We start from the raw sequence: 9,860 nt of genomic DNA, 5'->3' as shown, positions 1-9,860 counted from the left end.
TTTTTTTTTTTTTTTGTATTTTTAGTAGAGATAGGGCTTCGCCATGTTGGCTAGGCTGGTCTCGAACTGCTGACCTCAGGTGATTCACATGCCTTGGCCTCCCAAAGTGCTGGGATTACAGGCGTGAGCTACCATGCCTGGCCAAGGATAAATTTATATAAAGGGGTTGAAGGAGTTGATAAACTGTTAGAGTTTTCCTGATGGTCTCAAAGATATTGAGTAGAAGAGGCAGGATTAATACCAGGCCTGTGTTACTAAGTACCTGTGCTCACTCTTCTGCACCACACCACCATGGAGAAGGCAGCAGCCGATTTCCCAGGAGATGGGGACAGAAGGGAGAGCCCAGGAAACACTGATCTGCAGGAGTTTTAAGAAAAACTTTAGGTGCCATCAAATGTAAATTGATATTCTGAATATATATAGTCATAAATGAGGAAGAAGGACATGGAAACACTTTATGACAAGTATGCTATTGCAGATGACATAAAGAAAACGTTCCCTCCCCTTGGTGTAGAGGATGAATATTATAATTGAATGGCTACAAACTTGCATTCTGAAAACAGTTGGAATTTTACATAATGATGACACAGCCACCTAGTGGCCCTTATAAGACCTACCTGGCAGTGATATTAAGAGAATTAAATAATAGTATATTTGTAATAACTTCTGCTATTTTATGGAACATATGCACTGACACAGAGTGGTATATATTATTTTTTTCTTGGATTCTTTTCTCTGACTTGAGATAAATAATTTTAAGAATGCATATTAATTTACTTTTGAAACAATTAACTCTGTTTTAAGAAATAGAATAATCTGAGTAAAGGATCACAGTCCTTAACATTTTCAATTCAATTATAAATAAATATTATATTATTGTACAGTATTTTACTCATGCACATAAAAGTTGCATTAGCTTTCTTTGCTGCATAAAAATAGGCTATTGCAAATTCAGTAGCAAGATAAATGTAAGATAACATTTGTTATCTTACAGTATCTGCAGATCAGAAGTCTAGACCCAGCTTAAATGGGGTCTCTCCTTCACGATCTCTCCATAATGAACTCACAGTGCCAGCTGGGATGAGTCTTCATGTGAAAGTCGGAGTAGGGAAGGGTCCATTTTCAAGCTAACTTAGGTTATTAGTAGAATTCAGTTCCTTGCTTGTGTAGGACCTAGGCCCTCTGATCCTGAAGACTGCCTGAAGTTTCTTGCTACATGAACCTCTTAATAGGTGGTTCACACTATGGTTGTTGCCTCTTCAAGGCCACAGGAGAAGGAGACTATTCCAGTGAGAAGGCCTCACATAATATAAGACAACCATGGTAGTAACATCCCATAACTTTTGCCACATACCATTGATTATAAGGAATTCAGAAATTTTGCCTACTCTAAAAGGGAAGAAATTGCATAAAGGCATGAGTATAAAGAGGTGGAAATTAGTGGGTGTCTGTTCGTTACAGAGGGGTTTGGAGAAAGCTAGTGAAACAGTTCTCTAGCCACTGCTTAGGGCCCTAAGGGAACAGGCAGTGGGCTTCTGCAAGCCTTGTTAACTCTACTCAGGTCTCTGGCCCTGATAAATACCCTGTAGTGCAGCAAGTTGTTGCAACTTCAAAGGAACGAAAAGGAAAGAAAAGGTGAGATCACTTTGCCCAGCAGCCCTAAAGAGATCTTAGAGACTTACTTAAATGCCCTCCAGAGATAATCTTGCTATAGTTAGTAAGCAAGACTAGCACAGTATAGGGTGACTTATTACAGACCTCATTCTTCAGAGTGCCCTGACAGTGGCTGCTGCCTTGATAACAGCACACAAGCAGCACAGCAGCAGCCACATCCTTCTGGGGGGCAGTGCCAGAAAGCTTGTGGGAAGCCTGAGCTGAGCTCAAATCAGCTGTCTCTGTACGGTTCCCAGAAGTTCTGGCCATAAAACAGCCATCTACCTGGACCATGCTCTCTAATCCCTCCCTCTAACCCAGAAAACGTGTCTAAATCTTTATAGACAGCCTCTGTGACTCATCTAAGGTGCTTTCCCCCGCCTCTCTCGGTGGGTCTGGGGGTGAGTTAGAGGGCCCTGTTTTGCCCAGATTTCTCAGCTTTCAGAAATAAACAAAACTGGGACTTAAGGTGATGTTCCTCTCTTCCTAGGAGGTACCAGAGGCTCTATGCCAAGGTTAACGTTCAATAAACAGATAAAAGAAAATTGTACTTCTTGGACATTTTAGATACTGGTGCACAGTTGACTATGACCTGTGTGATCCCGAACACTAAGATGAGGGAAAAATAGATAATGCTTGCTGGTTTGGAGTCTGAGGCAACCACCACTGTTAAGAAAAAAATTTATGATACTTACTAAAGATGTACAGTAAGAAAGACTTTATTTAAAGAGTAGAAGAGATTGAACTCAACTGTAAATACAGCAAGTTCTCACTTAACATCACTGAGAGGTTTTTGGAAATGGTGACTTTAAGTGAAACAACATACAACAGATCCTCAATGTCATTTTGTTCAACTACGTTTTGTTCTAACATTGATGAAAAAAAGAAAATTGTTTTTTTTAGATGTCATTTCACTTAGACCTGCAGTTTCCAAGAACCTATAAACAACCTTAAGTGAGGGCTTACTGCACAATAAACCAAGGTGCAGAGTAGGGGATCAGTGGATAAAAAACTACTAAGAGGTACGGTAATTTTTTGCTAAACTGACCTAATAGAATTTTTGCTGAAGGCAGGCCAGAGTGTTAAGATATCAAGGATGGTCAGACCAAGGGTGAGGAATTTTTGATAAACTGACTCAATAAGATTTTTTGTAAAACTGGATGATGCAGAGAAGAACACAAAAGATCAAAAGTCAGGGCCCAGTTGAGAAAAGATTTCAGAGGAGCCTGACAGGAGTATGGTTAAGAAGAGAATATTTGTCACCACCCAGATTTGCCCAAGCTTGATTATGGGTGGATATCTTCACACCCCTGTAGCCTTTACTGCTATGGCTCCTGCTGTTGAACGTATTATTGGTACTGGCTAATTGTCTATTTGCACCTCTGCTAGTCTTAACCCCTAAACCATAATGGGAATTGCCGCTGTTAGGTACATCATTTTAGCAGGGCATGTTGCAAGACTGTAAACCTACCCGACTATAGCCAGGTATAGCCTGAGCTATAGCTAATGATGTGATCATTTTAGTAGGTCTTGGACTGGAATATAAAATGAGCTCCTTCAGTGGATATTTGGATAAAGCAAATTTGGATAAAATCAGTTCTCTTCCTAATAAATTTTATTACCCATGTAGATGCTCACTAGAGAGATCTCTACACTTGACAAAAAACAAAACAAAACAAAACAAACAAACAAACAAAATCATCAACCAGCAGACCAGGCTTGTCAACCAAACATGGAGAATAAACTAAGTTTTTCTCCACTCCAGAATTAAAAAGCAAAAACTACATGATCATTTAAATAAATGCAGAAAAAGCTGTCAATAAAGTCTAACATTCCTTCATGATAAAAACCCTGAACAGATTTGGCATCAAAGAAACGTATCTCAAAATAATAAGGGCCATCTATAGAAACCCCACAGCCGACATTATACTGAATGGGCAGAAGTTGGAAGCATTTCCTTTGAAAACTGGAACAAGATAAAGATGGCTATTTCAGGTCTCCTATTTGACGTTAATACTGGAAGTCCTAGCCAGAGAAGTCAGACAGGACAAAGAAATAAAATGAATTCAAATAGGAAAAGAAGTCAAATTATCTTTCTTCACTGATGATGTGATTGTGTACTATGAAACCCTTAAGACTCGGCCAAAAGGCTACTGGAACTGACAAATAATCTTAGCAAGATTTCAGGATACAAAACCAATGTACAAAAATCAGTGACATTTCTATACGACAACAATATCCAGGTTGAGAGTCACATTAATAACACAATCCCATTTACAATAGCCACAAAGAAAATAAAATACCTTGGAATACAGCTAAGCAAAGAGGTGAAAGATGTCTACAAGGAGAGCTACAAAACATTGCTGATAGAAATCAGCAGATTTCAAGAGATGACACAAATAAATGGAAAAACATTCTATGCTCATGGATTGGAAGAATAATGTCATTGAAATTGCCACACTCCCCGAATAAATTTACAGATTTAACACTATTCCCATCAAACTACCAACATCTTTCTTCACAGAATAGCCAAAGAAATTCTAAGCAAAAAAAATAAAGTTGGAGGCATCATGTAATCTGACTTCTAACTATATAATAAGGCTGCAGTAATCAAAACAGCATGGTACTGGCACAAAAATGGATACATAGATCAATGGAACCAAATAGAAAACTCAGAAATAAAGCCACACACCAACAACCATCTGATCTTCAACAAAGGCTGACAGAAAAAACAAGTAATGAGAAAGAACTCCTCATTCAATAATGTGTTGGGATAACTGGCTAGCCATGTGCAGGAGAATGAAACTAGACACTTAACTTTTACCATATAAAAAATTAATTCAAGATGGATTAAAGGCTGGGTGCCATGGCTCTTGCTTATAATCCCAGCACTTTGGGAGGCTTAGGCAGGAGGATTGCTTGAGCCCAGGAGTTTCAGATCAGCCTGGGCAACATAACAAGACCCCATCTCTACAAAAAATTTAAAAATTAGTCAGAGTTGGTATCATGCACCTGTAGTCCAAGCTACTCGGGAAACTGAGGTAGGAGGATCACTCAAACCTGGGAGGTTGAGGCCGCAGAGAGCTGTAATTGTACCATTGAACTCTAGCCTGAGTGACAGAGAAAGACCCTGTCTCAAAAAAAGAGGAAATAAAGATTTAAATGTAAGATCTCAAACTATTAATATCCTAGAAGAAAACTAAAGAAATACCCTTGTTGACATCAGCATTGGCAAAAAATTTTTGGCTAAGTCCCACAAAACAATTGTAACAAAACAAAAATTGACAAGTGGGACCTACAGAGCTTCTGCACAGCAAAAGAAACTGTCAATGGAGTAAGCAGGCAACCTGCAGAATGGGAGAAAATATTTGCAAACTATGCATCTGAGAAAGGTCTAGTACCCAAAATCCATAATGAATTTAAACAAATCAACAAGCAAAAAACAAATAACCAAAATAAAAAGGGGCAAAAGACGTGCACAGATACTTCTCAAAATAATACATACAAGCAGCCAACAAGCATATGAAAAAATGCTCAATATCACTAATTATCAGAGAAATACATATCAAAACCACAATGAGATACCACCTCACAGTCATCTGAATGGCTATTCTTAAAAAGTCCAAAAGCAAAAAACAAAAACAAAAACAAAACAAAACAAAACAAACAAACAAAAGCCCCAGCAGATCTGACAAGGCTGCAGAGAAAGGAGAACATTTGTATGCTGTTGGTGGGAATGTAAATTAGTTCAGCCACTGTGGAAAGCAGCTTGGAGATTTCTCAAAGAATTTAAAACAGAGCTACCATTGGACCCAGCAATCCCATTACTGTGTATACACTCAAAAGGAAAATATATCATTATACCAAAAAGACACATGCATTCAAATGTTCATTGCTGTGCTATTTATAATAGCAGACATGTAATCAACCTAGGTACCTATCAATGGTAGATTAGATAAAGAAAATGTGGAACATTATGCAGCCATAAGAAATAATGATATCATGTCCTTTGCAGCAACATGAGCTGGATGCTACACTCCGAAGCAAATTAATGCAAGAACAGAAAACTAAATGCTGCATGTTCTTCCTTATAAGTGGGAGGCCAGCACTGAGCACACATTTACATAAACAAGGAAACAATAGATACTGTGGACTACTAGAGGGGGCAGGGAGCGGGGGAGATATGAGCTGAAAAACTACCTGTTGGGTACTACACTCCCACCTGGGTGCAATATGCCAAGTAGCAAACCTGCATATGTGTCCCCTTTATCTAAAATAAATGTTTAATTAAAAAAAATTAGAGCAATAAGTGTGGAAAATATATTTTACAAATGATGAAACTATGCAGAATAATGTCCTCCAGTAGAAATTCTCATCTAAAACCCCAGAACCTGTGATTATGTTGGGTTACATGGCAAAAGAGAATCATCAGATGAAATTTAGATGAAAGTAATTGATAAACCTTAAACTAATGTATAAACCAGAGATTATCCTGGTTTATTGGATGGCTCAGATACAATCATAAGAGTTTTTAAAAGCAGAAGAGGCCTGTAGTCCCAGCTACTCAGGAGGCTGAAGCAGGAGAATCACTTAAACCCTGGAGGTAGAGGTTGCAGCGAGCCGAGATCACACCACTGCACTCCAGCCTGGGCGACAGAGCGAGACTCCATCACAAAAACAAACAAACAAACAAAAAAAACAAAAAAAAAAACAGCAGAAGAGGAAGTGGGAATGAGGAAATAAGTGGAAAATATGACTTAACATGTGGCAGAAATGTAGAAGTAACATTGCTGACTTTGAAGAAGAAAGAAAGGAGCTTCTAGAGGCTGGAAAAGCAAGGAATCAAATTTTCTTCTAGTGTTTTCCAAAAGACATACAGTTTTCCATACACCTTGCTTTTAGTCCAATGAGACTCATGCCAGACTCCTGAACTACAAAACTATAGTTCATGATACATTTGTGTCATTTTAAGCTGTGAAGTTTGTGGTAATTTTTTATAGTGAGTATAGAACGCTAATATATTCTGCTTCTAAAAACGGGAGGTATTTGTATGTTTTAAGAACATATGAACATTTTAATCCATTATTGAGGAAACCAAAAGAGGCTATATTAATGAGAAGATATATGATATTTAAAATATTTATACTATGAATATACAGTATTATAAACATATCAAATATTTCTATATTGACAAAAAGATTCAATGCAATCTAAAAGCTTGTGTGTGTGTGTGTGTGTGTGTGTGTGTGTGTGTTGCCAATTAAGAACTGCTTATGAAACTTTCTTGGCAATGCTAAGTACCAAGAATGGCTAAAAAATAAATAAAAATAAATAATTGGAGGGTTTACCTTCCAAAATCAAGTATATAGAAAATCTCAGTTGTATTTGTATAGTATTGGTGCAAGTTTACACAAATACACTAATTAAAGAATAGTGAACATACAGAAAACTTCTTATGCTTTTGAGAATTCTATCTGAACTGACTGAGTTTGATTTGTCTTAGGCTGAATCCCCTAGGAATCTGATATCCACAGGTTACTACTGAAACCCCAAGATACATTCCATCTCAAGGGAAAATAGTTAATACGGTTAGTCCTATCCCTTTTGTGGGAATAGAAAATAGAGGGGCTCTGATAACCTATCATCTTCTGGGAACATGAGAAAATGCATAAATATTTTCATTTTACCCCTTAATAGAATTTTCATCAGCCTAAAGCTTTTACTTGCATCCTTCTAAATAGATACTTCCTACTAACCCTGTGAACCAGAAGAGAAGAGAGCCCAGTAAGTAGAAAACTGCCGGCAATTAACAAGAAAAAAAACCCTACACTGGCTCTTTGATTTTATAAAATAACAGAGACTTTATCTTAATCAATGTTCAAATAGAGGTTGTGTCCTAGAGGACATGGCCCTGGGAGAAATAGGTTTTTATGACACCAATGATTCTATAATAAGGAGATAAATAATGGTAAGAGAATATTGATTTCATGTGTAGACCAGCTAATGTGACCAGTGCTGCAAAAGGGAACTCAGAAGAAAAGAGGGACTGGGTGTTGTGGTGTATCCCTTTAATCCCAGCATTTTGGGAGGTTGAGGTGGGTGGATTGCACCAGCTCAGGAGTTTGAGACTAGCCTGGGCCACATGGTGAGACCTCATCTCTAAAAAAATACAACAATTTTCTAGGCATAGTGATACATATCTGTAACCCCAGCTACTCGGGAGGCTGAGATGGGAGGATCGCTTGAGCCTGGGAGACAGAGGCTGCAGTGAGCTAAAAGAGCTCTTTGGGTACAAGAAATGAGATCAGAGTAGGATTTGACTGAACCAACAAACCTTAGTTTGGATGTTTTCTTTTGGCTTTCCTTCATAGTTTTAATAACTAGTTATTAATTTTTCTCACCTTTAAATGTATTCCCTGTAACCCCAGTGAAAGGTGCTTCCTGTCTGGAGGCAGTGAATCAGTGCTCCAAGAATCTGAGCTGCAAATTAGCATAAATTATAGAGACATTTTGTTTTTTTTCACAGTTTGTTTTAGTCTACTACTTTTTAGACCACAAGAGATCATGTGACCACCAATTTAGGGAGGACTTCATGAAGACTCCGCTGCTATGGGTTATCCCCATAAGCTGCATGCCAGTAGGAGTTCAGTCTGAATCAGACCAGGAGATGTAACTTGGAACAGACTTTCATTCAGAGGATTGACTTTTGGCAGTGAGAGCTAGTCACATGTCTCCTAGGAAAATATAATACGCCCACTTCAGCTAATTAATGACTGTCAGGGACAAAATTAAGGGAGGGAAGCTCACCTATGTAAAGCTTTGACTAGGGACTTGGCAGATGTCACTAAATCCTACTTGGGTTGATCTACTCTTCCTTATGAAGAAGGCTACAGATCCTCACCAAACAATAATACAGAGCTGGCGTGATATTGCACAAAATCCACTCTTTCCTTAAAAGCTTTTTGAAGGACTTTGTAAATTTGTTGGGGAAGGTAAGACCCAAACCATGGCTTATGTTCTGGGGTGCCTCTCTAATGTTGCGGTTCCTGGTATCATGACCCTGATTCTCTTTCCTTTTCAAAAGTACTCTATAAAATAGGTCACACTAGCAAAGTTAAAACTCAAAGGGTGTTTTCAATGCAAAAGCTGCCTTCAAGAGTGGGCTCTGTTTAGTACAAAGCTGGAGATTCTCACAGATGAGGTCCAAGCACTGGCAAGCCAGAACTGAAAACACTGGGGTAAAACTTCTTTTATTATTCTTTATTTCATCTTTAGAAGGTATGAATCTGCTCTGCTAGACTTTGCCTAGGACTAATTCCCTTGGTGTTTTCTGTTATGAAGGCATTGTCAGACTCATGGAGAGGTAAAGTGGTCTCCTTTACTAACATCAGAGATCCTCCAGAGTTTAGGACATTGACTTTGAAGTCATAAATTATGCTTTGAACTCACTGCTCTCTGCTTGAGTCAGAGTAATGTTGTTCACTTGTCCCTTGTGTTTTCTGATACATACATTTTCTCATATTAACGTTCCAGTAAACATGCGCTCTGAACCATATTTCAATCCCTCTGAAATGAAACTCTACCAAAACACACAGCTTTGGAATCTGCCTTTTCTTTTTTCTTCCCTTTTAATTGATTTTTCTTTTGTTTTATGCACATTCTTCAGTTTATCAGACCCATTGTCTGAAACATATTTGCTCTATAAAAGTCAGTTGCTCCCCTTTTCTCATAGCTCATCGTCATCCAGCTTGATATTTTAAATATTTTTATTATTCTCTCTCTCCCTTCCGTGTCTCCCTACTCCTTTTCCTTATACTTGTTTTTTTCCTGTCTTTAAAACCTGAATCTATCCTTAATAATCTGCATTGAAAAAGAAAACCGATTAATTATGTTTAATCATATGAAATTGCTGACCTACAAAAATAAAACTATTTCATAGATTTATTAGTAAATATCTAAAGAAATGAGGTGGGTCATATGCCAAAGAGAAGGGCAAATGAAGGGTCTGAGGCCAAGAGAAGGGTTAGTTTTAGAGGTGCCAGCTCTTCCTGGGACAGGAGGTGCTTCAGTGTGGTTACACTGGATGTGACAGTTGCAGCCCCCAACAATGTTCAACACCGGCGGGGAACTGTAGGTTTCGCAGCCCATTCTGACAGTTGGTTTGTCCTCAGGGCTCAAGAACCAGTGGATCCCAGACTGAAGAGACC

Source organism: Theropithecus gelada, chromosome 14, assembly GCF_003255815.1.
Source record: "Theropithecus gelada isolate Dixy chromosome 14, Tgel_1.0, whole genome shotgun sequence".
Taxonomy (NCBI): Eukaryota; Metazoa; Chordata; class Mammalia; order Primates; family Cercopithecidae; genus Theropithecus; species Theropithecus gelada.
Note: the sequence above shows the minus strand (reverse complement) of the source record.